Source organism: Cyprinus carpio, chromosome A5 (assembly GCF_018340385.1).
Source record: "Cyprinus carpio isolate SPL01 chromosome A5, ASM1834038v1, whole genome shotgun sequence".
NCBI classification, from domain to species: Eukaryota; Metazoa; Chordata; class Actinopteri; order Cypriniformes; family Cyprinidae; genus Cyprinus; species Cyprinus carpio.
The window spans coordinates 921359-948508 of record NC_056576.1 but is presented as its reverse complement, the minus strand read 5'-3'; the positions used below and the strand labels follow the sequence as shown (position 1 = coordinate 948508).

The following is a 27150-nucleotide window of genomic DNA, read 5'->3' as shown; positions in this document are numbered from 1 at the left end:
GGTACAAGACTCTCCCCATGCAGCCATGAAGTTGAATGAATCAGCGCAATGAAGCGCGTTTAAAATACACATTTATGTGAATGTAATGTCCTAAAGCGCTTTTAATATTATTTTATTAAGTTTTACTGCAGATATTTAGTTTTTGACAAATTTACGACATAAAAACGTGTAGTTAACATTAAACGATACAGTTAGGGTAATTCAATTTTAAAATAAATGTGTTAATTATTGCTATATTATAATTATTGCTATCTATGACTGAACCAAGCCGAGTCATTGCAAGAAGTACAAGCTACATTGAACAGGAATCGGCCGGTGCTTTACAGCCGTAACAAAAACATGCTGTCATGCTTCAGAGTGAGCTTAGGGCTTGGGCGCCGCGTTGCATTCTGGGACGTGGCGGCCATGTTGATGGCGTCGTGAATGTAAACATACAGCAAGTCGAACGAGAAGAAACAGAGTTGGGAGAAAGAAAAAATATGTTAAAATCGCGAAAAGGTTGTGGGATTTAGAGGGATATGCTAAGTAGGGATGCCAGGGATCGGTATGTGGACAAAATCGGCACTATTAACGGTTTGGATCAATATGAAAATCCCAACAAAGAGTGGAGCACCGACGACGAGTTGCTGCCGCACTTTTGCATTACAGATATCTTCGGCTACCTTGTTTGTTTTGTGAGCGCCTACACTTCAGAACAGTTCCGAAGCTACAAGTCATTGGAGTCTCATGTGCAGTTCACAAATGGATGGGTTAAGGAGCTGCAGATCAAAAGCCGGCAAACAGTATACAGTAATCCGGACAAAGGTAAACTGCACTCCGCCTAGTTGCAAGTTTAGTAACCGTTAGTGCTAACAACCATTCACATGTACTTTTAACTAACTTATGTGTTTTCAAAGTTTAGTTAGTAGCTGTCAACCCTCCCGTTTTTTTCCGGGGTTCTCATGTATTTGAGCTCTTTTCCCGCTGTCTCCCCGTTGTAGTATTTTCCTGTAAAATATCCCGTTAGCCCTTCCATCGGACCTGTCAGTCTCTGTGCTGTTGTCCTGTTGCTACACAGTTGCCTTTCCAGCAAAACAGATATTTTCAAACCATAGTTTTGCTTAACGTTACTTGAAAGCAACCTTAGCGTGATATTGGCCTTTTTAAGATAACAGCGTGGTTGTTGTGAGAGCAGGATTTCACACCAATGTAAGGAAAGTCACGTTAGACATAGCTTCACAATCTCGCTTAGTTAATGCAGCAGTTTTGTAGTACGAATTTTTGCTGTCAGCAGAGGGACAGCAACAGAAAGATGAATGTAGAAATTTTCCGGTTTTTTGGGATGAGTAGCCCAGGAAATTTACCTTATTTTAAGTGTTTACTTAAGCTATATAAATTAATATTCAGATATTATACCTCACTTGGTCTCCGTGGTCGCGCCTCCCAAGCAGGAAAGCAGTGGAAGGTTAATCCATTTTTTTTCAAAGGGCGATTATGTGTTGCGCTATTACACCCCACAATACAAGCAACGGTTTACCCATGGTTGAAATAGATTTTTAATTAATCAATTAAGACACACGGCTGAGAGGGTGTATGTCTAAACACTGCGCAGTAGTCCGAGTAGCAGTAAAGGAGGCCATCAGCATGGCGGCCACGCCAAGTAATGACGTCACGACGCCCAAGCCCTATACATGCCGATGACGATTCCGAGCCGCCGGTGTCATGGAGCTGCCGAGCTCGGGCCGATTATCTGGGGTGTGACCTTTGTGTCCGGTTACACATCACACGTGTTCTGACCTTTGATGTTGTTGTTGATATATTAATAGGTTGTTTGTGAGAGCTACCATTCCCTCCCCCTCATTTCTTACCATCATGGCTGAACTTTCCCCTAGATCCCACACAGACTCACACCCAGAGCGTCCACTCTGTTAAATGGCACTGCTGTGGCTGTCTGCTGGCCAGTTGTAAAGAGAATTGAGTACTATGTGTACGCATTCCATTACCAGAGAAGGGCTGGACACTGACTGTACTGCAACCAAAGGTTTGAGCTAACTTTTTGACAATCCTAGCGTTTTTTTTTTTTTTTTTTTTTTTTTTTAAGTTAAATGGTTTTTATAATACTTCTTCTTAATTTGTTACTGAACATGTTAATTATTAACTGTCGGATTTGAAGTGACCACGTTTTTTTAATGTTTGTGATTCAGTTTATATTGTGTGTGTAGGCCTATGTCAGTCGTCAATGCATGCATGTAGTGTTTGAAACGGTTGCTGTATGCCAGGGCTATTTCTTTTTCATCTAATCATTGTATATAACTTAAGCTTTGTTTAAGTTAACAAAATTTTTAATCATTTCTTTTTAGTTAACAATAACAGTACTGCTCTAAAAAGTGTTTCCTTAGGCTAATAGAACTGTCAAAACAAATTTTGCATGGCCATGAGAAATATGTTTCTCTGAAATTTCCAAAATCTTAATCATAGAAATCGGTTCTTTAAGCTATAAATTTTGTTTAGAAATTCAGTATTACCTATGAATGAATGTTTCACCATAGGCTATAGCTTTTAATATCTGACAAGAGAGGCAAATGCACATTTCACAATGTTTTGGCTGCAGCATAATATTGCACTCTGATGCCATGCTTGCACACTTTTGATAACCTAATTGTGGCATGATTTTTCTTTATCTTTGCAGTTGAACACTTACAAAACTCAAGACAAAAATAAAAGGAACCATCATCTCATCTAACCAGAAGGCATATGTGAAACCCTCAAAAATGTTATATATGTAAACCACTGTCAGCTCTTACTCATATAGACCATTTGAATGCATCATCAAGGTCCACAGGGTGAGAGAGATGCCATCACAAACACCCACCACAGACTGTTTAGGGGAAAACTCTCCTCCAATGGATTCGGAAGCTGTCAGCAAGCACCTCAACAGGAAATGATTAATAGTTCCCTATCATCTACTAGTAATCCCACCGGCCGAACCAGGCAGAATGCACAGAAGAAGCTGTTTCCAAAACCAGTGAGTCAGATAGGCCCAAATTTGGTTCCAATGTCCAGGCTAAAGAGGAGACTTAAAGTTTATTCTGGGAGCTTCTGAGGATAATTCCTCCGATGATGAGACTTTGGTTATGGGCCAGACCACCAAACCTCAGCCCAGCAGCACAGAGACGCCTAATGCACTACCAAACACGTCATCAGAAGTGCTGCCACCCCCGAATCCATCAGCATGTTTGAGGTGAGCATCCTTAGGGATGTTTTATTATTGTTAAAGTGTGTGCATGGGGTTTTAAACTGCAAATGTGCTGTTGATGTGACATTAAGGTTTTATAAGACAGTGACATACAGAAACAAAATTAACACATCTGAATAGAAATGTGTGCATTGCATATTATGAAATAATGTATGGTGGATTTATATTAACAAATTGTTGATACATTATATGGAACTCATATTATGAAATATATTTTCATTTTTAAAATGTATTGTCCACAATGCAGAATTATTTAAACTAATAATGAAAGCAAAGGAGTGAAAAGATACATTTACATGGCAATCTCACTCAGTACATTTTAACGTAAAACCTTTATTTTTATTTTTTTCTTTTAAAAATCTGTTTATTTTTACATAAACTCAAATATGAGCTACATCAGGTCTTAAATGCAGTGTGAAATGAATGCAAATAGACTAGTTCAGATTTTCTCTCTTGGGCCTTGACATGAACCACTTTCTTGTTATAATAGTTGGCTTTGCTGTCTAGTCTTGAGATTTGCTCTTACTACCAGTAGAGGACGCTGTACACCACATGAAAGAGTCCACAGTTAAACAGGACAGAGTTGTGGACCTGAAATACAGCCATATGCTCATTCTCAGTGATCACATGATCTGTTAAAGTGAAATGCTGCAGATTTCTGTACTATTAATGGAAGCAATGCTCCTGATGTAGACTTTCAAAGACATTCTCGTTGCATTTCAGTGTAACAAACATTCTTTAAGATTGTTTCCAGAGACCAAATACTCTAGACATATATTTAGGGGTGTGTTGGGTCGAGATGTTTGATGAGGTCCCTGGCTCTTCGTGTGTAACCCATGGGACGTTGCGATCTTCAACAAGTCACCTACTGGACAGGCTCAGTTGGGTGGACTCAGAACCAATGGATAGAGGTTGAGAATCCAGAGCAGGACACACTCATTTTGTTTTCCCCGCAATGAAAGTGAAGCATTACAGGCCAAAAGGTAAGGTTATTCTTTTGGTGACATTTGTCTACACAGATCTTTTCTTGTGGTGACATTAGTTGAGACAGATCTGTCTTTGGTTATAGAGATCATACTGTGAACAATCACCTGTTACTACGTTCAGCAGTTTGGCAAACTGCAGTCTACAAATGAAAACTCTTCTCAAGTATGCATTCAACATGGCTAGATTTTTGCACTTTTATTTGCACAAATATTTGCACAGTTTGTGGGTAATAAACCTTCAGAAACTTGTAATTTAACAGGTATTTTGAAAGGAAGTTTACTCTTTTTGCATTTATTTCTCTGGAGAGAAACCAAAAAAACAATAAACAATGAATTACCAGGAATGTTTTTCTTAAACATGTGGTGGTGAAGTGAGGTCCTCGTTGATATGGGGGAGGGGACATGAGAGGCCAAAAGAGGAAAAGGGAGGGAACATAAAATGTGTTAGATGTTTTTTTTTTTCTTTTTTCTCCTGCATTATCATCTGATACTTCGCTATGGACAGTGAAGGAGGGCAAAAACTCAACTGGTTTCAATGCCTCAAGAGGTTGGTACCAGACCATACATGCATTTTGTTGATTCTGTCCTCTAGAACCTCCCGTTTGCAAGTGTACACTATGTTCTTGTCAAGGGTAGTAAACTGGAAGTATAAAAGGGGTGTGGTTTCTGTTGTTGTTCCTAGCAGTGTAGCATAACACAGCAGCTCGTGAGTTTATCTTGACTGCACAGTAGTGTTAGAATAGATTTTCGGAATGCAGAACTTAGATTGCTGGATTTCGCTAAATGCACAAACACAATACAAGACTGTTCAAATTGTGCAAGGGGTTGCGTAATATAACCTGATGATGTTAGCATGTCTCTTTGAGTTCATATACTTGTAAAAGCTCAGAAAGTGGATAACATGAGATCTGGAGCGATAATGGCAATGTTTGAAAGATTCTCCGGATGCTGCATGCAGTTCTTCAGATAACAGTAAAAACAAATGCAACTGCTCATCGTTTGTGGACAGTTTAGATGCTGGATAACTGAAATCAGACATGAAGTCTAAGAATGTAGCATAACTGTCAAAAGTTTTGTCAGACAAGGATAATAAAATCTTTAGATTTTTTGTAAATGCACACTCATGAGGAGTGCATTAGTTATGAATTATATAAAATTTAAAAAGTTTTTTTATGTACCATATTGTGTATGAGCCAATATTAGAGATTTTTTTTTTTAATCAGTATGTCAGTATTGGATATTTATTTGGTCATGCTCAGATCCCTTATTTTTATATTTAGATTACATTTGCCACCATTTAACACTCACTTAAATATTATTATAAAATGTTTTTGTTTTTATAGTATACATACTGTATGCTGTGATGCTTAAATGTGAAAGTATTTAAAATCATTGACTTGAAATTTTAGTGTTTTATTTTAATTAATTTAGACAAAATAGTATAGAATTTTAATCATCGTGATATTGGCCAATATTAGTCATTGTGATATTTGGTCTTATTGAAATTATGTTAATATTAATTTTGATTGTGTGTTAATTGAATGCTAATATTGACACATCTCTTCATGCTTCAAAAGGTAACATGCCTTGCATTTAGTAATGAGTGATATTTTTTTCAAGTGGCACATTTAAAAGACAGTAGTCATCATCTTAGAGTTTTGTTTTCCACTGATGCCTGCAGAAAATGAAGTGTGATCCTGCAGGTGATCCGCAATTCTCTTCTTAGTTTAAGCTGTCACCTTGGCAATAAACAGTATTGTAAACTGCATGTCACTTGTTTGTCTTCTGTATTCCACCTTTTACTGTACATACATTGCATTACATTCACATTTGCATGAAAACATAAGTATGTGACTTAAAGTGTGAAGTCAGCTAAGCTGTAGTTCTACCAGTTCAGGGATACGTTGAGGGTCAGTCAGTACTGTCTGTGGCCTTTATGATAACACATTAAGCTGTGATTGGCCTGATTTGCTGTGGGAGCATTTATATGTTATATAGCACACTTGGACAGAGGTGGAGAGTACAGAGCTGCCGATTCAGTAGAGGAAAAACTCAAGCTGACTTCTAGAGTTGGTGTTGATTAGATGGATTCTTATACTTGTCTTGTTTGATTTTTGTAATGTTTGATGACTGGAATATGCTTAGTGTGTGGCTAAAATGGTGCTTTGTTGTATGTTTCTCATCAAAGGCTTACATAAAACTTGTCTGTTACAGCAAGTAGTTCATTATTGGAGCCATTAACCAGCTTACTTTTAAAAAAAACAAAAAATTTTTTCATTGTAAATGTTAAAATAATTAAAATTATATATATATATTTTTTTGTCTGTAGGCCTAGCATGTCAGGCCCCCACCTGCTGAAAACGGGCAAAGAACACAGGAAGATGGACGTGCACAGAGATTTCACTGTTGCCTCCCCAGCAGAGTTTGTCACTCGCTTTGGGGGAAACCACATTATAGACAAGGTTAAAGTTGTGCCTTTGTGTGTATGTTTCACATACAGGAACTGTAAAAAAAATAAATAAATAAAATTGTTTGCTCATGTTATCCTTTTCATCTCTCTCATGTAAGTGCTGATTGCTAACAATGGCATTGCTGCAGTTAAATGCATGCGTTCAATTCGACGCTGGTCCTATGAAATGTTCCGTAATGAGAGGATCATTCGCTTTGTGGTGATGGTCACACCTGAAGGACTTAAAAGCCAATGCAGGTTAACAGACAAGAAAATTATTGTTCAGCCAACCTGCGGTCAAGAACACTTTTGTTGCAATTTTATTTTTGTGTGCCTATTTTATATTATATAACATTTTTTATTATTATTTAATTCTATCTCGTTTTACTTTATTTCATAAATAATTGGTTCTGGACATTCATTTTCAATTGTGATTTATTTTAGAAATTGTCTAAATTTCACTGTGTTCTTATCTAGAATACATAAAAATGGCTGATCACTATGTGCCAGTCCCTGGGGGGCCAAATAACAACAACTATGCCAATGTTGAGATGATTGTGGATATAGCCAAAAGGATTCCAGTACAGGTATGGCCTGTCCAATATCTGTCATATAAATGTATATTTGCCGTCATTACTAATGATGGGCTTCTCTTCTTAAAAGCCGTTTGGGCTGGATGGGGTCATGCTTCTGAGAACCCCAAACTACCAGAGCTTCTCCATAAATCAGGGATATCTTTCCTAGGTGTTTCATCTCATTATATATAACCTGTTTAGACGGCTTAGCCTTGCTAGTTGAGGTCAAAGAGGGTTGATGGAGTTGTCTTTTTTCAGGATCCCCCCGGGGCCTTCCAGTAAAGCCATGTGGGCATTAGGAGACAAGGTGGCATCTTCCATTGTAGCTCAGAGTGCAGACATCCCCACCCTGCCCTGGAGCGGACAACTGGTGAGAGATACTGTTCACAACATGAGCTGTTGCTAGGGCAGCTGTAATGTCTTCATCCCTCTTTGTCCCTTTTTTTCAGGTCTGAGGGTTGAATGGACAGAAGAAGAACAAAAAACACGGCTGTGAGATCAGTGTGTTCCACCTGAAACTTTATTGTGCAGGGCTGTGTTAAAGCTGTGGACACCGAGGGCCTGTGGTGTGTTTTTCACTACAGAACCGGTTTTTTACGGAATACAGACGCTTGATTTCTTTTTATCCTGCTGATTTTGTGATTTCCTTGGCGGTTAGAGTGCAGAAAAGATTGGCTACCCTGTGGTAATCAAAGCATCAGAGGGAGGTGGAGGGAAAGGCATCAGAAAAGTGGACAGTTCCGAAGACTTTCCTAGCTTTTTCAGACAGGTACACAGCACTTCACTTTGATATGACTTCATTGTTTTGAGTAGTTACAGTTTCGGATTCATTACCCAGTACTGCGTGTGTTTGTTCTTTACTATAGGTGCAGGCTGACCGGTGCCAGGTTCACCATTTTCATCATGCATCTAGTGAAACATGCGCCACCACCTGGAGGTGCAAGATCCTGGCTGACAAGTACGTACACGCTATCTCTCTGTTCGGCAGAGACTGTTCAATCCAGCGCCGCCACCAAAAGATCATAGAAGAAGCTCCTGCTACTATTGTCTCCACCACCACTTTTGAGCAAATGGAGCGGGTGAGACACAGAGCTACGAATATATTCTGGCCACGTTGGTTTTGGGCATTCATAAGCTCTTGAAAATTGGGCTGTAAAGTTCACACCATAGGCTTAGTAACTATTAGTTGGTTTGTAACTAACTCTGTAATTTATTTGGTTGCACCATTTGTTATTAAGGCAGAATGTAGCTAACAGGTAATAGGTTCTCCATAAAGAAATGTGCAGTTGGATAATTTGACATTTACCATCAATGATCCAAGGACAGCCTTCAAATTTGTGAGCAGGATTATACTTACAGAGAACATTGAGATACTTTAATTGAAATTAAATGAGCGATAAAAAAAATACTGATTACATTTATTTATTTATTTTGATTGATTTTATTTGACATGCACAACGCACACCAATGCGCGCTATTTAGATCAGGTTCGTGTTGAAGAGTTTTAATTACGGTTCATGATATTTTTGTGCATTTGATTATTTATTTGATTATTTCTCAGCCTTTGGTTTTGTGAACTTTACCATAATGGTGTTGATATTGGCATGCACAATTTATTTTCTGCTCTGTGTGTCAGTATGCAGTGCGTCTGGCTAAAATGGTGGGCTATGTAAGTGCTGGTACAGTGGAGTATCTGTTTCACCGAGGAGAAAGTTTCCACTTCCTGGAGCTAAATCCACGGCTACAGGTGGAACATCCCTGCACTGAGATGATTGCTGATGTTAATCTTCCTGCCTGCACAGCTACAGGTTAAAGCAAAATACAGCCATTAGGAGGAAAAGGACTTCGAAGCATTGGGTGTATGAGTTTTTGTTTTTGTTTTGTTTTTGTTTAATGAAGTTTTGAGATTCTCACTGCAATGTAGCAGGACCGACTTTATTTCCTTAATAAATAAATATTTAAATAAATATAATATATATATATATATACTAGATCTATACCGGTAATATATATATATATATATATATTATTATTTTGTTAAGATTGTTGTTAATATATATAAAAAATTCTCAAATGCTGATCATAAACTTTTGGTACCTTCTCTATGTAGATAGCGATGGGGATCCCTCTTTACAGAATTAAGGATATCCGTGTCCTCTTTGGTGAAACTCCGTGGGGAGACACACCTATCAACTTTGAATCTCCAGAATGCATCCCCTGTCCACGAGGACATGTCATAGCTGCACGCATCACCAGTGAGAACCCAGATGAAGTGAGCAGTTTTCAACAATAATAATAAGAAATATTTTATAAGAAGCAAATCAACATATTAATATTATTTCTGCTGCTGAAGATTTCGTTTTTGCCATCACAGGAATAAATTGCATTCAAAATAAAAAGTTTTTTTAAATTGTAATATTTCACAATATTGCTGTTCTCGCTATTTTCGATCAAATAAATGCATCCATGGTGAGCTTAAGAGACTTTCTTTCAAAATCTTTAAATCTTACTTATCCCAAACTTTTTTTTGTATGCTAAATCATGCAAGTATCATCCAAAATTGTCTGATAATGTAAAACTTGGCTTGTCTAAATTAATTCATTAGTATCATTTTAGCTACTCCTGTTTAATTACAGTATCTTTTTAGATGTTTTTAAAAGCTTCGTTTTAATGCAGTAGTCTTTGAAGGCTGCTTCAGCAGTTTATTGCATGATTCATTTATTTGTAATTTTTGTTCTCACAAGGCTTTAAACCAAGCTCAGGCACAGTTCAGGAGCTGAACTTCCGTAGCAGTAAGAACGTGTGGGGTTACTTCAGTGTAGGAGCAACCGGAGGCCTACATGAGTTTGCAGACTCTCAGTTTGGACATTGTTTTTCTCCTGGCGGCGAGAACCGAGAAGAGGCAATCTCGTGAGTTCCTGCAGACTATCAGTAGATGCCTGTGTCTTTTCTTTTTTGCTCCTTGGAAAAAAATATATGACACAGAGCTCTATTTTTATAGTAGATAAATGAATGAGGTCTTTGTTCCTATGACCTACAGGAACATGGTGGTAGCCATGAAGGAGCTGTCAATCAGAGGAGATTTCAGGACCACAGTGGAGTACCTCATTAAGCTACTGGAGACAGAGAGTTTTAGGAACAATGACATCGATACTGGCTGGCTGGATCACCTTATTGCAGAGAAAGTGCAGGTAAGACCCAAACCTGGGAAGAGAACTGTCCCAGATCAACTTTGTTCTACTTTCCTCCCATGAGAAATAAACTTAGAAGCCATTTAATGTAAAGTGACATTTGTTTTATGCGTTGTTTTATCGTATGTCTCTTTAGGTGGAAAGGCCAGACACCATGTTAGGTTTGATATGCGGTGCTCTACAAGTTGCTGATGCAAGTTTTTAGAGAAGCATGTCTGACTTCCTGCATTCACTGGAGAGGTATTTCCACTACTCTGGCCACTCCAGCATATAAGGCATTGAAAACTCGTATAGAAATAGAAACCAATATAATTGTACAGCATTCTGTGTTTTAATGCATTTCTGGATGTTTCAGGGGTCAGGTGTTGCCTGCTGCTAGTCTTGTCAACACAGTCAGTGTTGATCTGATCTATGATGGAGTCAAATACTGGTCTTACAGGTAACAAAAAAACACTGAAATCCCTTTGACCATCTTTTCATTTACGATGAACAGACATGAATCTGTTTGTTTGTTTCTGCGGTACAGGGTGGCCCGCAGTCGCCCACCACGTATATTATCATAATGAATGATTCAGATATTGAAGTTGATGTCCATAGACTCAGTGATGGCGGTCTACTTCTTTCCTATGGTGGCAGCAGCTACACAACCTACATGAAAGAGGAGATTGACAGGTTAGAGAAAAAGAAAAGAGGTTTTGTACTGGATACCAAAGTGTACTTTCTTGTGTATCAGATGATGTTTATTGGCATTTTTGTCATATGATGTATAGCTACCCGCATCACAGTGGGCAACAAAACGCATGATGTGTTTGAGAAGGAGCGAGATCCTACGGTGCTCAGGTCGCCCTCTACTGGCAAGCTGTTGCAGTATGTAGTCGCTGACGGTTCTCATGTTCTGGCTACCCAGCCTTATGCTGAAATTGAGGTAAAGATGAGGCAAAGTATTTTACATTCCTAGGTGGCAGTTTCTGGAATGCTCTTTTTCCATATACTGCATATGACCATATGTGATGTTGGGAACAGTTTTAAATTGCTTATTCATTTTGCTGTCTATTTACGGTTATGAAGATGGTGATGACCCTTCATGTCCAGCATTCCGGTTGCATTACACTTTTTAAAAAGATCAGGAACAGTATTAGAGCCTGGGTGTGTAGTGGCCCGAATGGACCTGGATGACCCCAGCTGTATTCATTCCGGTGATTCCAGCTATAGTTTCTGCTCACAAGATGAAGCACATGATAAAATCCACTTACTGATTAGTACGGCTTAGTTAGAGTGTTGGGCAAATGTTGAAAAAATTTTGTAGTTCCATTTAGCTGGTTGGCCCAAAGTCATATTTGGGACACTTTGACTACATTTTAAAAATGCAATTATTGTTTATTGTTAAAATTAATAATTAGTTGTTAAGTAACAATTATTGCAAAGAAAAAAGCTGATGTGCACTTTTCAAGCTATATACAGTACAATATACTGTTCAAAATGAAGAGTATTTTGACACCTTCTGGTTGTCAGATGTTGGTTCAATGGATCATGTTCATAATTAATGTGGTGAACTATTCCTGTGAGGAACTGACTTACATCTTCCAAAAATCACATTGAAATCAGCTGGTTAGAAGTAAAAAAAAAAAAAAGTGATTTTAACTTGGTTCGATATCTAATGCATTCATGCATTTTTGAATGTAATTCATGCATGTTGTAGTGTCCAAATACTTTTTTGGGCCATACTTTTTGCTTTGTTACTGGTGTAATTTATAGACGTATTGCCATCTATGATAAGAAAATATTCATCTTGGTCTACTTACTGCCTCAGGTAAAGCCGAATACAGAGCCATTACCATCACAGGAAACTTTACCTGTTGTAGGGGAGCGGCTTCACCAAGGTGTTCCACAATGTTCTGCGGAGAACCTGGTGAAAATCATGGATGGATACTGTCTCCAGAAGCCCCACCCCCCATACTTCAGTCAAAAAAGTCAGAACACTGATCAGACTCAAAACAGCATAAAAACATCGTGCAATCCGGTCTGTTAACTAGCCGTATGTCGTTACAGCTGAAGAAGTGGCTCGACACCACTGATGAAGACACTTCGGGATCCATCTCTACCTCTTCTTGAACTGCAGGAGATTATGGACTCACGCGTGGCAGGGCGTATACCAGTTACTGTGGAAAAGGCCATTCGAAAGGTCAGGCACAGTACGGCCAGTAACATTACCTCTGTGCTCTGTCAGTTCCCAAGCCAAAGGGTGAGTGATGAAATTAATATACTTATCTGGAACATAGACAGTTTTACATAGAGTCAAGTGTAAACTCATAAGTCTTTATCAGTCTTTGGAAACATCAAATTAGTTAAAATCAACAAATTTTAGTTGATCTACCAATTTTGTTTTACTTGACAGATTCTCTTTGTGACAATATTGTATAAATTTATGCTGTGGGGGGCAAAAAATGTCTTAATCAGTTTTCAATCACACTTCCAGATAGCAAATATACTTGACAGTCATGCTGCATGCTTCAGAGGAAATCAGACCGCGAGAGTTTTTCTTCATGAACACTCAAAGCATAGTGCAACTTGGTTCAAAGGTAAGAAATGCCTGATGACTCGCACAGGCTGATAACCTAAAAGATCCTACCTCGCTTAAGATAACCAAAGACTTCTCTCTTAACTAGAAAATGTCATATGCACCTGTTTTTCATCATTCTTAGGTACCGAAGTGGCATTAGGGGTATATGAAATCAGTTGTGCTGGATCTGCTCCGACGGTACCTTCAGGTGGAGTTGCAATTTCAGCAAGGTAAATGTCCCAGTGTATTCTTGATACTACTGTCACAGCAGAGCAAACAGAAAATAATTTCAGAAGTTTTTACCTTTTTTTTTTCTATTATACGATATATAATATATAACACAATATATATATAAATATATATATATAATAATATATATATATATATATATATATATATATAAGCTATATATATATATATAGATATATATATATATATATAAAATTCTGTCATTCCCTTGACAGCTCATTATGATAAATGTGTCATCAACCTAAGAGAGCGGTATAAGGCTGACATGACTCCAGTACTGGAGTGCATCTTCTCCCATGCTCAGGTCTCCAAGAAAAACGTCCTAGTCACCATGCTTATAGTAAGATCCTTTCCGAAATACTTAGCAGTGCTTATTGATTTTATTAAGTTGTGGCTTTGCAAGTAGATTCCCCCTCAATCATTATGAAACATAGCAACAGAATGTTTAAGTAGGAGTAGCTTAATTCAGTTGACTTTTTTTTTTTTCAGGACCAGCTCTGTGGCCGGGACCCAATGCTTGCTGATGAAGCTCATGGTCATTCTAAATGAGCTCACACAACTCAGTAAAATGGGAAAACTCTAAAGTAGCCCTTCGCCGGGCCAGACAGGTAGTGAACATCAGGTGTTGTTTGTGATCTTTGTATTCTGCTGAACTCTAGCACTTGTGTGTTAATGTTGACTCTGTTCAAAATACGCAGCATACTACTCTACTGTACTATTTTGTAAGTATGTAGACTATACTGTTCACTACTATTGAGTTACACAAGTGTTTTCGGCTTTAGTAATGTGACACTGAAGACTGGAGTAATGGCTGCTGAAATTTCAGAAAATAGTAAATGCTAGCTATTTTAAATTGTAATATATTTCACAATATTCCAATTTTTACTGCATTTTGATTAAATAAATGCAGCCTTTGTGAGCCTCCTTTCAAAAACAATTTTAAAAAAATCTCACTAAAAAACTGCTAGTGTATACTGTGTAAAGTATGAACATAAGATGACCTAAAACATTTTCCAAAATGTTCAATATGTTCCATATTCCAACTATGTGATTGGACAACCAAAAGTTACATTTTACACATAATTTTGCATTTGTGTAAAATGTAAAATTGTGTACATTTTCAATTTGTTTACATAAGTTTACATTTTACACATTTTACACATAATTGAAAAACTAAATTTTATGAAAACTGAATATCACACTAAATGCGACATGGAATGCCTGTGTTAGTCATGTGATAACAAAATAGCATACTAATTTGAAATACAGTATATACAGCACATTATACACTGGCCATAAAAACTCTCAATGTTTCTTCAGGTGTTGATTGCCTCTCATTTGCCCTCATACGAACTCAGACATAACCAGGTGGAATCCATCTTTTTATCAGCTATTGATATGTATGGGCATCAGTTCTGGTCCCGAAAACCTCAAGGAAAAGCTGCAGCGATTCTTTTTGTCTTTACCACTTTACACCTTTATATATTTGATGATCTAAATCCTGCATTTGCAGAAACTCATCCTGTCTGAAACCTCCATCTTCGACTTCTTGCCCCAGTTTTCTTCTACCACGTCAAACCGAGTGGTTTGCAATGGCCGCCTTAGAGGTCAGTAATGGCTGACCTTTTCTACCCAAATGTTAGTGGTATGCAGTCAAGACTTTCCAATGTATTGTGTGGGAAATCCTTAGGTGTATGTACAGAGGGATATATAGCGTATGAGCTGAACAGCCTTCAGCATCATCAGCTTCAGGACGGAACATGTGCAGTGGATTTCCAGTTCATGTTACCATCATCCCACCCCAACAGGTATAGCAGCAACCACATGTAGATTCTTTGTATTCTGAATAGGGGTTACAAATCTGATTCCAGATACTGGTATTTTATTGAGCAACTTTTTTGTATAGAGAAGCTTTTTGGGTATGATATTTATGAATCGTAGTTTATTGCTTAGGGGCTTAACAGACCACACTGTTTAATGTATAAATAACAATAAAATTTCACCTGGATATATAGTACAACTATTTTCTATGTTTCTGTATGATCCTCTGTATCTTTTACTCTCTTACTTTGACATTGTTTTCTGTGTATCTCTCCTATTAAAGAGAGACTTACGCCTCATTGAGCCAGTCCATGCCCAAATCCACGTAATACACTCTTTATTTATTAGCATCTCTTTAATAAAGTAATATATAACAGAGTGCACAAAAACAGATTCTGTCTTACACTCCTAACTTCCCAATTTAGGCTAAAGCCTGGTTTGGGTTCCCCTTACTAAGCTATACTAGGCGATGGTATTGAGCACAGGGAAAAAACTGATATCATACCATCTCACTGAGGAGTTTCAAGTGATTGATCAACTTGTTTTGAGTATGAAAGAAAAAGGTACATAGGTGATTAGATTGCAGTTACTTTTATACATTATTGTAGGTTTTAATTATTTAAAATAGACACTGAATCATGTACTTTCGTTGTATATATAAGTCGACATGAAATTAAAATTTACTTTGCTGGTCTCATTCCTCGTCTCATTTCTGAATGATTCATCAAACGACAAAAGTTTAGTCGTTTTTCCGTCTTTCATCAAAATGTAATTTTCAGAAATATGTCACATTATTGAAGTAAAATGGGTTGTGAACACCTTTTCATGTTGATTTTAAACATTAAAGCATCAAAATATAAAATATTCATCTTCATACAAATGTTTAATCTCTTCAAAAAGTCAAAGCAGATTGGTCAATCACACTGTTTTCAGTCATGTTAACTGGGGTGTTCTGTATACAAATTGCATATTAAGGATTGTAGCTTTCTCATAAAATGCAAAAAGTGGTTCCCTTACAGTTACATTTGCTAATTAGTTTTCACAGACCTTTTTAAGATAATGATATATAAGGATTAAAATCTATTTAGATTTTTCTTTTTTTTTAGAGAGAGAAATATTCCTCCTAAGATTGTTTTTAACATAACCATGATATAAAGAGATCCAAAGTTAGAGGATGACGATCCCCATGCTAACAACTCACCTGCTCTCATTTCAGAGGGAGCAGTCCTACTTTGAACAGGTAGAGTACAGCTCCTCCCTGCAAACAGTCAGCTTTGTGTGTACAGTACCCGCATAGAATGTCTGCAGCAATACATGCTGAATGCATCCGTTTAATGACTTGAAGAAATGTAACCTTAAAGGGTAGTCCTTTTATTTGGATTTAATGGCTCGGATAATTTTGTCAATTTTATTGGGTAATTCTACAATCCTAAATTTTCCTAATTATCCTAAAGTGCTGTATGTAGGATTGACACCGAGTGGTTGAACTAGGTATTGCAGTCCAAATTAAAAATATTGGAGAGGGTTTTTTTTTCACCCAGCCCCTCCTCCTCAGACTTGACTTGCACACACGGGATGCCAGATTGAAGACACAAACAGGAACAAGTGCACTTGATGATGAATGAAACGAAATACGCTGTTTTTTCCGCTAACTGGCAACCAGTGCTGCTGAAATACAGTTGGGTAAACTTGCAGTGGGCGGGTTTCATAAACCAAAACAAAGACTGACATTCCGGGCCCGGAACCCACATTTTCAAAGGAGAATAACTGACTGTAGTATTGTTTTTCAGATATGATTTTCAAGTATGTTAACTTAGCATGTTTCTTAAATATCTGCAAACATATTATGGTATTTTTATGCTTTAGTAGTGTCAAAATCTTGCATACAGCACCTTAAATATGCGTCCAGTCAACACAGTCTGAAAATGTGGAATGCATTTACCAATCCATTCCTGAACTCTTGCCTGTTTAATTTAGATGAGCCACATTATCCGATTTCAATCAAGCTGAGACTACAGAGGATGATTACTGAGTATTTTGCATTTTAAACTTGTGCTTTTTCCATTCTGCACACAAGCAGTGCAATTAGTTTAGACTTTTTGTCCATAATTGGTACCCATAATTCCTTTCTTTTGACTGTTTGCACTCTCACTCTCACACACACACACACACACACACACACACAAACTCACACAAACTCTCCCCGCTCAGGTTGTGTGCTCCTGTGAATGATTCAGGAGAGTTTCAAACAATGCGTCGTCAGGGCAGTGAGCTCTTCCTGGAGGGGGCACTGTCGCCCCCCTGTCAGAGGATGGGAGCCATGGTTGCCTTCCATAGTTTTGACCACTTCAAAAGGTGCCTTCACTTTTTTTTTTCTTCTTATGAATACAGATTTTGATTAAATGGTTAACAAAATGGTTTGATTGTATTGTAGGTGTTTTGACGAAGTTATCTGCCGCTTTGCGGATCCGCTCTGTGAGAGCTCTCTGTTCTCTGATGGCTGTTCCACATTCTGTGATGGGGAGAGTTGTAAGGTCAGAGTTAGGAGAAGAAACAAACATCAATATTTAACCCAAAAATAAAAAAGGAATTATTTACTCAGCCTCATGTCATTCCAAACCCATAAGATTTTCATTTTTCTATGAAACACAATATTTAGTTAATGGTCTGTCTCTGTTTCAGAACATGAAGGAAAACCCCATACACATCATAAATGTGTCAATCAAACAAGCAGACACTGAAGATGATGATGCTTTAGTCAAAGCTTTCACTGCCTTTGCTCACTCTAAAGTAAGCATTTTAAAGACTTGTCATTTCAGCTGTGTGTGCTGCTCCATGACTTGACTCGCTTTGTGCCTAATTTCAGAAAACTTTGCTCTATGAGTATGGAATCAGAAGAATCACGTTTTTAGTTGCACAAAAGGTGAATGCTCAGATACACAAATCACTGCCATTGCCAAAATATATTGTCAATCAGAAAAAGTTTATAGTGATAAATACTAAAATAATAAATATTTTCCATCAGCGGGAGTTCCCGAAGTACTTCACGTTCAGGGCCAGAGATGAAGTAAGTGATGCATGTGTTGATTTGATTATTTAAAAATTTTCATTATAGAGTAACAACTGAACATTGTCCTTCTTTTTCTTTTTAGTTCCATGAAGACAGAATCTACCGTAACCTGGAGCCTGCTCTGGCCTTCCAGCTTGAGCTGAATCGCATGCGTAACTTTGATCTGACGGCTGTTCCTTGCGCCCATCACAGGATGCAACTGTACTTGGGTGCTGCTCGTGTGGAAGAGGGTGCAGAGGTCACAGATTATCGCTTCTTTATAAGAGCTATCATTCGGCACTCTGACCTCATCACAAAGGTAACTGATGTTACTACTAGACAGTATGAAATCCTGTATTATATTTAATAGTATTTTTTAACCCTTTCAGAATACTTGTTAATTGTTACCATTCCACAATTTTATCCCAAGCAACTTGCAGTGCAGGTTTTTTTTTTTCTGTTAGTGTGAATATTTGGGTCAAAAGTCATGTGATTACATTAGTCTAACTGGACACCATCATAAATTCACAGAATATTTACAAAGACTTGTGCAGCATTATTCTTGTTTATAGTACACTAGCATTGAAATTTGTAAGATTTAAAATAATTTTTTTTTTTGGATGTTTCATCAGCCATTACTCCAATCTTGAATGTCAAACAATCCTAAAGAAACCATTCTGATATGCTGATTTGGTGCTGAAGAAACATTTATTATTATCAGTGTTGTATTGTGATATTTTTGTGAAAACTGTGATTCATTGTCCTTTGCTGAAAAATTTCTAGAAAATTTAAAAGAATAGCATTTATTTGAAACAGAATATTTTTGTAACAATGTAAAATATTAATTGTCACTTTTGATCAATTTAATGCATTCTTGCGGAACAAAAGTATTAATTTCTTTAAAAAGAAAAAAATATATATCTTACTGATCCCAAACATTTTAATGCTAGTAATATATATAGTATATTAATGTACATTATGTCTCAGATTGCTTCCAAGTTCCACTTGTTTCAGACTTGGCAATAGAAAGTAAGTGACAATAGAATAAAATAAGTCTTAACTGTAAAACAAGAAATCCAAAGTTCTTATTTCATATAATAACAAAATATGAAAATATGACATGTAGGTTGTTGATGGGTATTTCTAAATGGCTTATATTTAAAAAAAGTTAATTCTTTTCACTCTGTGTGTAGGAGGCCTCGTTTGAGTACCTGCAGAATGAGGGAGAGAGGCTGCTGCTGGAGGCGATGGATGAGCTTGAGGTGGCCTTCAGTAACATATCCACTCGTACTGACTGCAATCACATCTTCCTCAATTTTGTACCCACTGTTATTATGGACCCCTCAAAGGTTAGATTCAAAAACATGAAACTTTTTTTCTTTTAAGTGTATTAATCATAGCTACTGCAAGTGTTTCTGAGCCTAAATTGCTCTGCAACTTTCCTACAGATAGAAGAGTCCGTCCGCGTCAATGGTGATGCGGTACGGTATTCGTTTGTGGAAGTTACGCGTTCTCCAGGCTGAGCTGAAGATCAACATCCGCCTCACCACCAATGGAGATGTCATTCCCATCCGCCTCTTTCTCACCGATGAGTCCGGCTACTATTTGGACATCAGCCTATACAAGGAGGTCACTGACCCCTCCACTGGACAGGTACAGCCCACATTTACCAGATTATGATTATATTAAATGACACAAGTAGTCAAGGAGGAATAAATGTGTGAAAACGGTTTATTTTTTAGAGAGTGCAAGACTGCTGAGCCACAACCACAGGGTCATGAGTGTGGTTATATGGTAGCTTGCACAAACAATGGCCAATTCAAAGTGTATATGTGCTTTCATCTCTATTTTTGTCTGTGCTCTAAAGTGCATTGCATTTTCCTCTTGCCAACTGATTCACTACTGAGAGCCGCATTAACTGGACCATCTTAAAAAATAACAAAGACGACAATTTTTGATGTTGTTGTCAGACTTTATTTCCTGATCAGAAATATGTTGTTTGAATATAATCATGAGGATTTAAGTATTTCCCTATTCAAGTAGATAGAAGCTGTACTTGCATTACTGTAAACCATTAATTTACTTATAATAATTTACTGTATGTCCGGCAGGTGATACTTTGATGTTGAACAATTCTAGACAGACTAGAAATAATATACTACAGATCTTAAGTAGATGCCTTATAAATATTGTATTTGTAACAGTGCAACAACCTTACTAACTCCAAAGCCACCCATGTATCTGAACAGTATCTGAAGATCCAATGGACTTTTTCAGTTTTTCATAATTTATTGAATAAGGGTTAAGGATGCGGTTTTTAAAAAAATATTTACTTACATGTATTCATGTTCTGCAGATAATGTTCCAGTCATATGGAGACAAACATGGTCCACTGCACGGCATGCTGCTCATCAACACACCGTATGTCACAAAAGATTTACTGCAGTCCAAACGCTTCCAGGCTCAGACCCTTGGCACTACGTATGTCTATGACTTCCCTGAGATGTTCAGACAGGTGAGGTGATTCATTTAAGGTTAAACCTGTTCTCACTATGATTGTGGTGGTCTTGATTATGGGATGTATTGTTGACATTAGCCAATTATCTTCTTTTTTTTTTTTCTGTTGTCAGGCTTTGTTTAAGCTTTGGGGACCAGGAGACAGCTATCCTAAAGACGTGTTGATGTGTAATGAGCTGGTCCTGGATTCTCAGGGGAGACTTGTGCAGATGAACAGGCTACCAGGAGACAATGAGGTGCATCAGTGAATTCTCAAAATATTCCTTCAGGGATTTTTTCTTAGGCAGTCGCACAGTACTAAGTCTCTATGGATCGTAGAGGAACGCTGTTCATCAGTCAGATTTATGCAACTGGTTTACATTTCCATATTTACCCTGTAAAGAAAAGATTGTAAATGTAAATAAACTTTTCTCAACAATGAAGTAAATGGATTAGCTGTATGTAAATCATTTGTTTCTTTGTCCTCCCTTTCCAGATTGGCATGGTGGCTTTCCGTATGAAAATGAAGACTCCAGAGTACCCAGAGGGCAGAGATATCATTGTGATCTGTAATGATATTACCCATATGATTGGCTCATTTGGGCCCCAGGAGGATCAGCTTTTTTTCCGGGCTTCTGAGCTGGCCAGAGAAGAGGGGATTCCACGCATCTACATTGCAGCCAATAGTGGAGCTCGAATCGGCCTGGCGGAGGAGATCCGCCACATGTTTCAGGTGGCTTGGATTGACCCAGATGACCCTTATAAGGTGACTGAATGCTCCTAAAGAGTTAATGTGCAGTTAAATTGAGTTTTCCAGTAGGAATATGCGAGATTGGCAGTTTTGTGTTAATTTTCCTGTAATATCGCTAATGTTGTTGCACCTTTATAGTGCAAAATCAAACCACTTCTGAATGACTCTTGGGTTTTTATTTTACAAATCATGTTTAATGCATATCTGCTTTGTTTTCTAGCTTTTAATATAATAACCTAATAACCCTCTAATAACCCTTGCAGGGTTTTAAGTACCTTTATCTGACACCTCAGGACTACACTCGCATCAGTTCCTCTAATTCTGTCCACTGTCACCATGTAGAGGAGGGAGGCGAGTCCAGGCAAGCCTACTGGTTTTAGCATGCACAGAAAGACCTATACCCAAACACCTCTCTTTTCAGCTCTTATGTGTTCAAATAATGTCTCAGGTACATCATCACAGACATCATAGGTAAGGTAGATGGTCTTGGAGTGGAGAATCTGAGGGGTTCTGGCACCATAGCTGGAGAAACATCACTGGCTTATAAGGAATCATCACCATAAGCATGGTGAGACCTAACATCTATCAATAATCTTGTCAGACATTTTACAGTGTGCCAGGAATGAAATGCCAGTGTTTATTCTATATGCAATATATAATGTTGTATCTATATTTTGGTCATCAAGTAACCATTCTGTGTTCCTCCAGGTCACATGTCGTTCTATAGGAATTGGTGCGTATCTGGTACGTCTAGGACAAAGAGTAATTCAAGTAGAAAACTCCCATATCATCCTGACTGGGGCTGGGGCACTAAACAAGGTGTGGAATTTCACATCTGCAGTCACACGTTAAACTGACGTGGCATATTTATGTGGGCTGTGTTTCCTTTATTCTTAAGGATAGATGAATCCACTTTAATTCAGTGATTAAAGTCTTAAATTCTTTAATTCTGTATTTTTTTATAAGGTGCTGGGTCGTGAAGTCTACACCTCCAATAACCAGCTGGGAGGGGTTCAGATCATGCACAATAACGGCGTGACGCACACCATCGTGCCAGATGACTTTGAAGGGGTGTTAACTATTCTACAGTGGCTATCCTACATGCCAAAGGTGGACTGTTCTTGTCCAGTTCCTATTTATCCCAAAAATAATATTACTAAAAAAACTGAAATTTTAGTTTTAATTGTGTTAATTAATTTGATTCTTTTTTTTTTTAATTGTGACCTTTTTTTTCGTAAAAATCGGGTATTTATCCCTCCAGATATTAATTTTAACTTGAATTAACGTAAAAAAAAATATATATATATATATATATGGGGAATGGGTTTATATATATAATGGGGTTTCAACTTCATGGTCTTGTAATAATAGAGTATTCCAAAAGGTGGAGTTTTTGTGCATTTTTATTTTATATGTGTATATGTGTGTTAGATTAAATAACATAAAGCCCTACTAGTGTTTGCTGTTATAATTTAGAGCAATCAAAGTCTGGTCCCAATAATGCCTCCCACTGATCCAGTTGAGAGAGAGATCGATTTTGTTCCCACAAAAGCCCCCTATGACCCTCGCTGGCTGCTGTGTGGACGACCCCATCCCAGTAAGAATCAAATTATCCACACAATCTGTTATGAGCATTTCAGTACATACTTTCTGTCTGCATGGGAGCTCCGGTTAATACTTCTAACTCATCCTTACTTTCTTTGCATTTGTGTTGGTAGCTTGTAAGGGAGCATGGCAGAGTGGATTCTTTGACCATGGTACGTTTATGGAGGTGATGGCTACCTGGGCTCAGACAGTGGTGGTGGGCCGAGCCAGGTAAGAGACAGAACATTATTTGATTTAACTGAGTGAGTATTCTGGGCTGAGTGAGACTTTGAATGTCCTGCAGGCTTGGTGGGATTCCTCTTGGCGTCATTGCCGTTGAGACCCGCACAGTTGAGGTTACCATTCCAGCAGATCCAGCTAACTTAGATTCAGAGGCCAAGGTCAGAGTCCTGACACTATGAATGTTTTAGACCCTGACTGTGGCTCTGTTGTGGCATCTGTGCTAAGCGCTCTCTGTGTTTGCTGTTAGTATGTCCTATTTATTGTTATCAGTATGGACATGAAGTGTCTTTTCTGCTTCAGATCTATCAGCAGGCCGGTCAAGTGTGGTTTCCAGATTCTGCGTATAAAACAGCTCAGGCTATTGAGGATTTCAACAGGGAGAAACTTCCACTTATGGTGTTTGCCAACTGGAGAGGCTTCTCTGGAGGCATGAAAGGTATATAGCTGGCTTATATTTGAGTTTGGATTTTAATGAAAAGAAAGAAATAAGAAATTTTTAAAGAAAGAAATTATTCAACAAAGATGCATTAAATTGATCAAAAGTGACAGTTAAGACATTTACATTTTTAAAGTCTATTTTAAATAAATGATGTTCTTTTGAACTTTCTTTTCATTCAAAGAGTAAATCAAAGAAAAATAAAGAAAATAATTCATCAAAGAATATAATCTTTTATGGTTTCCACTAACATATTAAGCAGCACAGCCATTTTCATCATTGATAATAATAAGAATTTTTTCTTAAGCACCAAATCAGCATATTAAAAAGATTTTTGAAGGGTCATGTGGCACTGAAGATTGGAGAAATGGCTGCTGAAAATTCAGCTTTGCCATCACAGGAATAAATTACATTTTAAAATGCATTAAAATAAAAAGCAGCTATTTTCAAATTCTGTTAAATTATGTGAAAAACAATGTTTCACAATAGTACTGGTTTATACTGTATTTTTGACCAAATAAATGCAGCTTTGGTGAGTGCAAGAGACTTCTACAGTATTTAATGGGCTTTCCTTTCAACATGAATGCTCTGTGTCAGATATGTATGACCAGGTGCTAAAGTTTGGTTCTTACATTGTGGATGCCCTGCGAGAGTTCAGCCAGCCTGTACTGGTTTACATCCCTCCCCACGCTGAGCTGAGAGGAGGATCATGGGTTGTGATCGACCCCACTATAAACCTTCAGCACATGGAGCTCTATGCAGATCGAGAAAGCAGGTGAGCATGTCATCACAGCTTCCCTTCACTACTCTTCTAAACCTTTCTGCCCACTGAATTTGATTGTTCACCTCAATTCATGTTTCCTCTACAGAGGGGGTGTTCTAGAGGCCGAGGGCACAGTGGAGATAAAGTTCAGAAAGAAAGACCTGCTAAAGACCATGCATAGGATTGATGCTGTGTATTCCCGCCTGGCTGAGCAGCTAGGTGCAGCATTTAATCTCACTTGAACACAATTTCCTCACTGGCCCAGGGAATCTTTACCGTTTACTGTTGTTTACTGTTTACTGTTGTACTCCACGTAGGCAACCCAGAGTTACCAAGCCAGGAGCGTAAAGACTTGGAGGCCAAACTGAAGTCTAGAGAGGAGTTCCTTCTTCCCATCTACCACCAGGTGGCCGTGCAGTTTGTGGACCTTCATGACACTCCTGGAAGGATGCAGGAAAAGGGTGTCATCACGGTATAAGAAAAACTTATTTTTAGGCACATAAGGCTCCATATGTCACCTTTTATGAAGACATTTTTTTTCATAGCTGTGGATCACATCAAAGACACATGCAAGAAATCTACTGGTTTTAAATCTGAGTGGCCATTCTGCTTTATCACTTAATCAAATTTTCCCAGGACATACTGGACTGGAAGAACGCTAGGTCATTCTTTTACTGGCGTCTGCGGCGACTGCTGTTGGAGGAGGTGGTGAAGGGGGGAGATCATGCAGGCCAACCAGATCTGAGCAAGATCTGAGCAACGGACACATACAGTCCATGTTACGCCGCTGGTTTGTGGAGACGGAAGGGACTGTAAAAGTAAGGAAAACTTAATTCATGTATGAAGGAAAACAAAAATGAGGAAAAAAAGATTTCTGTTTTCTCTCTTGACTTCTCTGTCAAGAATCACCTGAATCACTTTTATCTTTTATCACTTTTATTCCATGTATGGTAACTGTTTGATATCTTTCAGGCATATCTATGGGACAATAACAAAGTGGTGGTAGAGTGGCTGGAAAACCATCTTTCTCAGCAGGACGGAACACATTCTGTCATCAGAGAGAACATTAAATGCTTAAAGAGGGACTATGCTCTCAAACACATTCGCAGGTAATTCACAGTAATACTGGAAAATATTAGTACAATTTAAAAGAGCTTTTTAACATTTTAAAATGTATTTTATTCCTGGGATGAAATAAATCAAAGCTGAAATTCAGCAGCTACCTTAAAGCTTTGCTTCCTACAAAATCTGTTTTAAGATTAATTCTAATATGATTCTCAGTTGAACTTGAAGTCTAATTTACCAAAAAGTCTAATTGAAGTAATTAGTTGTGTAAGCAAAATCTTTTTAAAACAGGAGACTTGTGTATCCATAAAGTGATTTTCTCATGGACTTGTCCTGCATTATATGTGTAGCTTGGTCCAAGCCAACCCAGAAGAAGTGACCATGGACTGCATCATCCACATGGCACAGAACATCAGTCCCTCACAGAGAGCCAAAGTCTGCCACCTGCTGGCCACCATGGACAACTCTACCACCAGCTGATCACATCCATGCCATTTAAATAAACTTGCACAGAGAGATGATATTTGGCGGTATTATTAAATAATAGTGCTTTAAAACTTTAAAACAATTTTAACAAAAAAATTAAAAATAAAAAAACAAGAAAATAAAAAAATGACCGTTTTGGTCGGTTCTTTGGATCACCACATTGGTCAGTAGCCTTAAGCAAAGAATTTTAAATGTCAGCAATCATACAGTCCATCTGTTCATCTTACTGCACAGTTACTGTTGGTTTGAATCACAGTGACCATGTTAGGATGAAAATTTGTCACATGAGCACCAGAGCTTTTCCTTAAACTCACTCTCAAGAGAGGGAAACCAGAATATAGTGTTTATCTGTTCACATTTGTGCCTTGGTGTCCTTTTTATGGAGCTAACCGACTGATGAATGTACAATAAGAGGACAAGACTGAATATTAGATGATTTTAGGGAATCACCGATGCTTGGAGAGCACATTCATGCTGTGTATCACTTCCTCAGGAATATATGCAATATTAATTAAGCAGAATGAACTATTAAATCTCTATTATTAGAGTGAAGTTACAGTATTCCACCTAAATAATCACTGTGTAGATATCAGGGTAGTTATTGATAATAAATTTAATTTCTGATAACATACAGTAGTTGTGAACAAACATTGCACTGCAATATATACTGTAATGCTTACATAATTGTTAATGTACAATTTGCCTTGAAACTTTGAATCGTTTATCTGTTCATATTAAATGTACATTAACTAATTTGATTAGTGTTAAATATATTACATAATAATGACAGTTATTATAAAAGTGTTATCAATATCAGGGCCACTGTATATTTGAATGGCTTGAATTTTGGTTGTTTGTATAGTTTATTTACATGACTGCAGGTAATTCTTCTGTTCATATAAATATTGTCATACAGTATATGCTGGTTCTATGAATGGATAAATGTGTGTACATACTGGTGCTGTACTGTACTCAACTATTAATTCTGATTAAAGACTTCTTGATCAGATGTAATGCCTTTAATCGATTTTGTGTGTTTTTAGAATTTATACTATAATCAGATTAATACTAGCATAAGTGCCTGACTTTATTGACTGTTTATCAGGATGTTTTAAAATGAAATTCATAATTATGCATTAAATAATGTATGTTTTCATCTTGGTGGAGTTGTGGTTATTTTTCCAATTCATACTTATGTTAATCTTAGAACT

At 37.6% G+C, this 27150-nt stretch overlaps 1 pseudogene; it reads left to right on the top strand.

The window, feature by feature from the left end:
- Positions 1 to 1669: 1669 nt before the first annotated feature.
- LOC122141988 lies at positions 1670 to 27100 on the top strand (annotated as a pseudogene).
- The last annotated feature ends 50 nt before the right edge of the window (positions 27101 to 27150 follow it).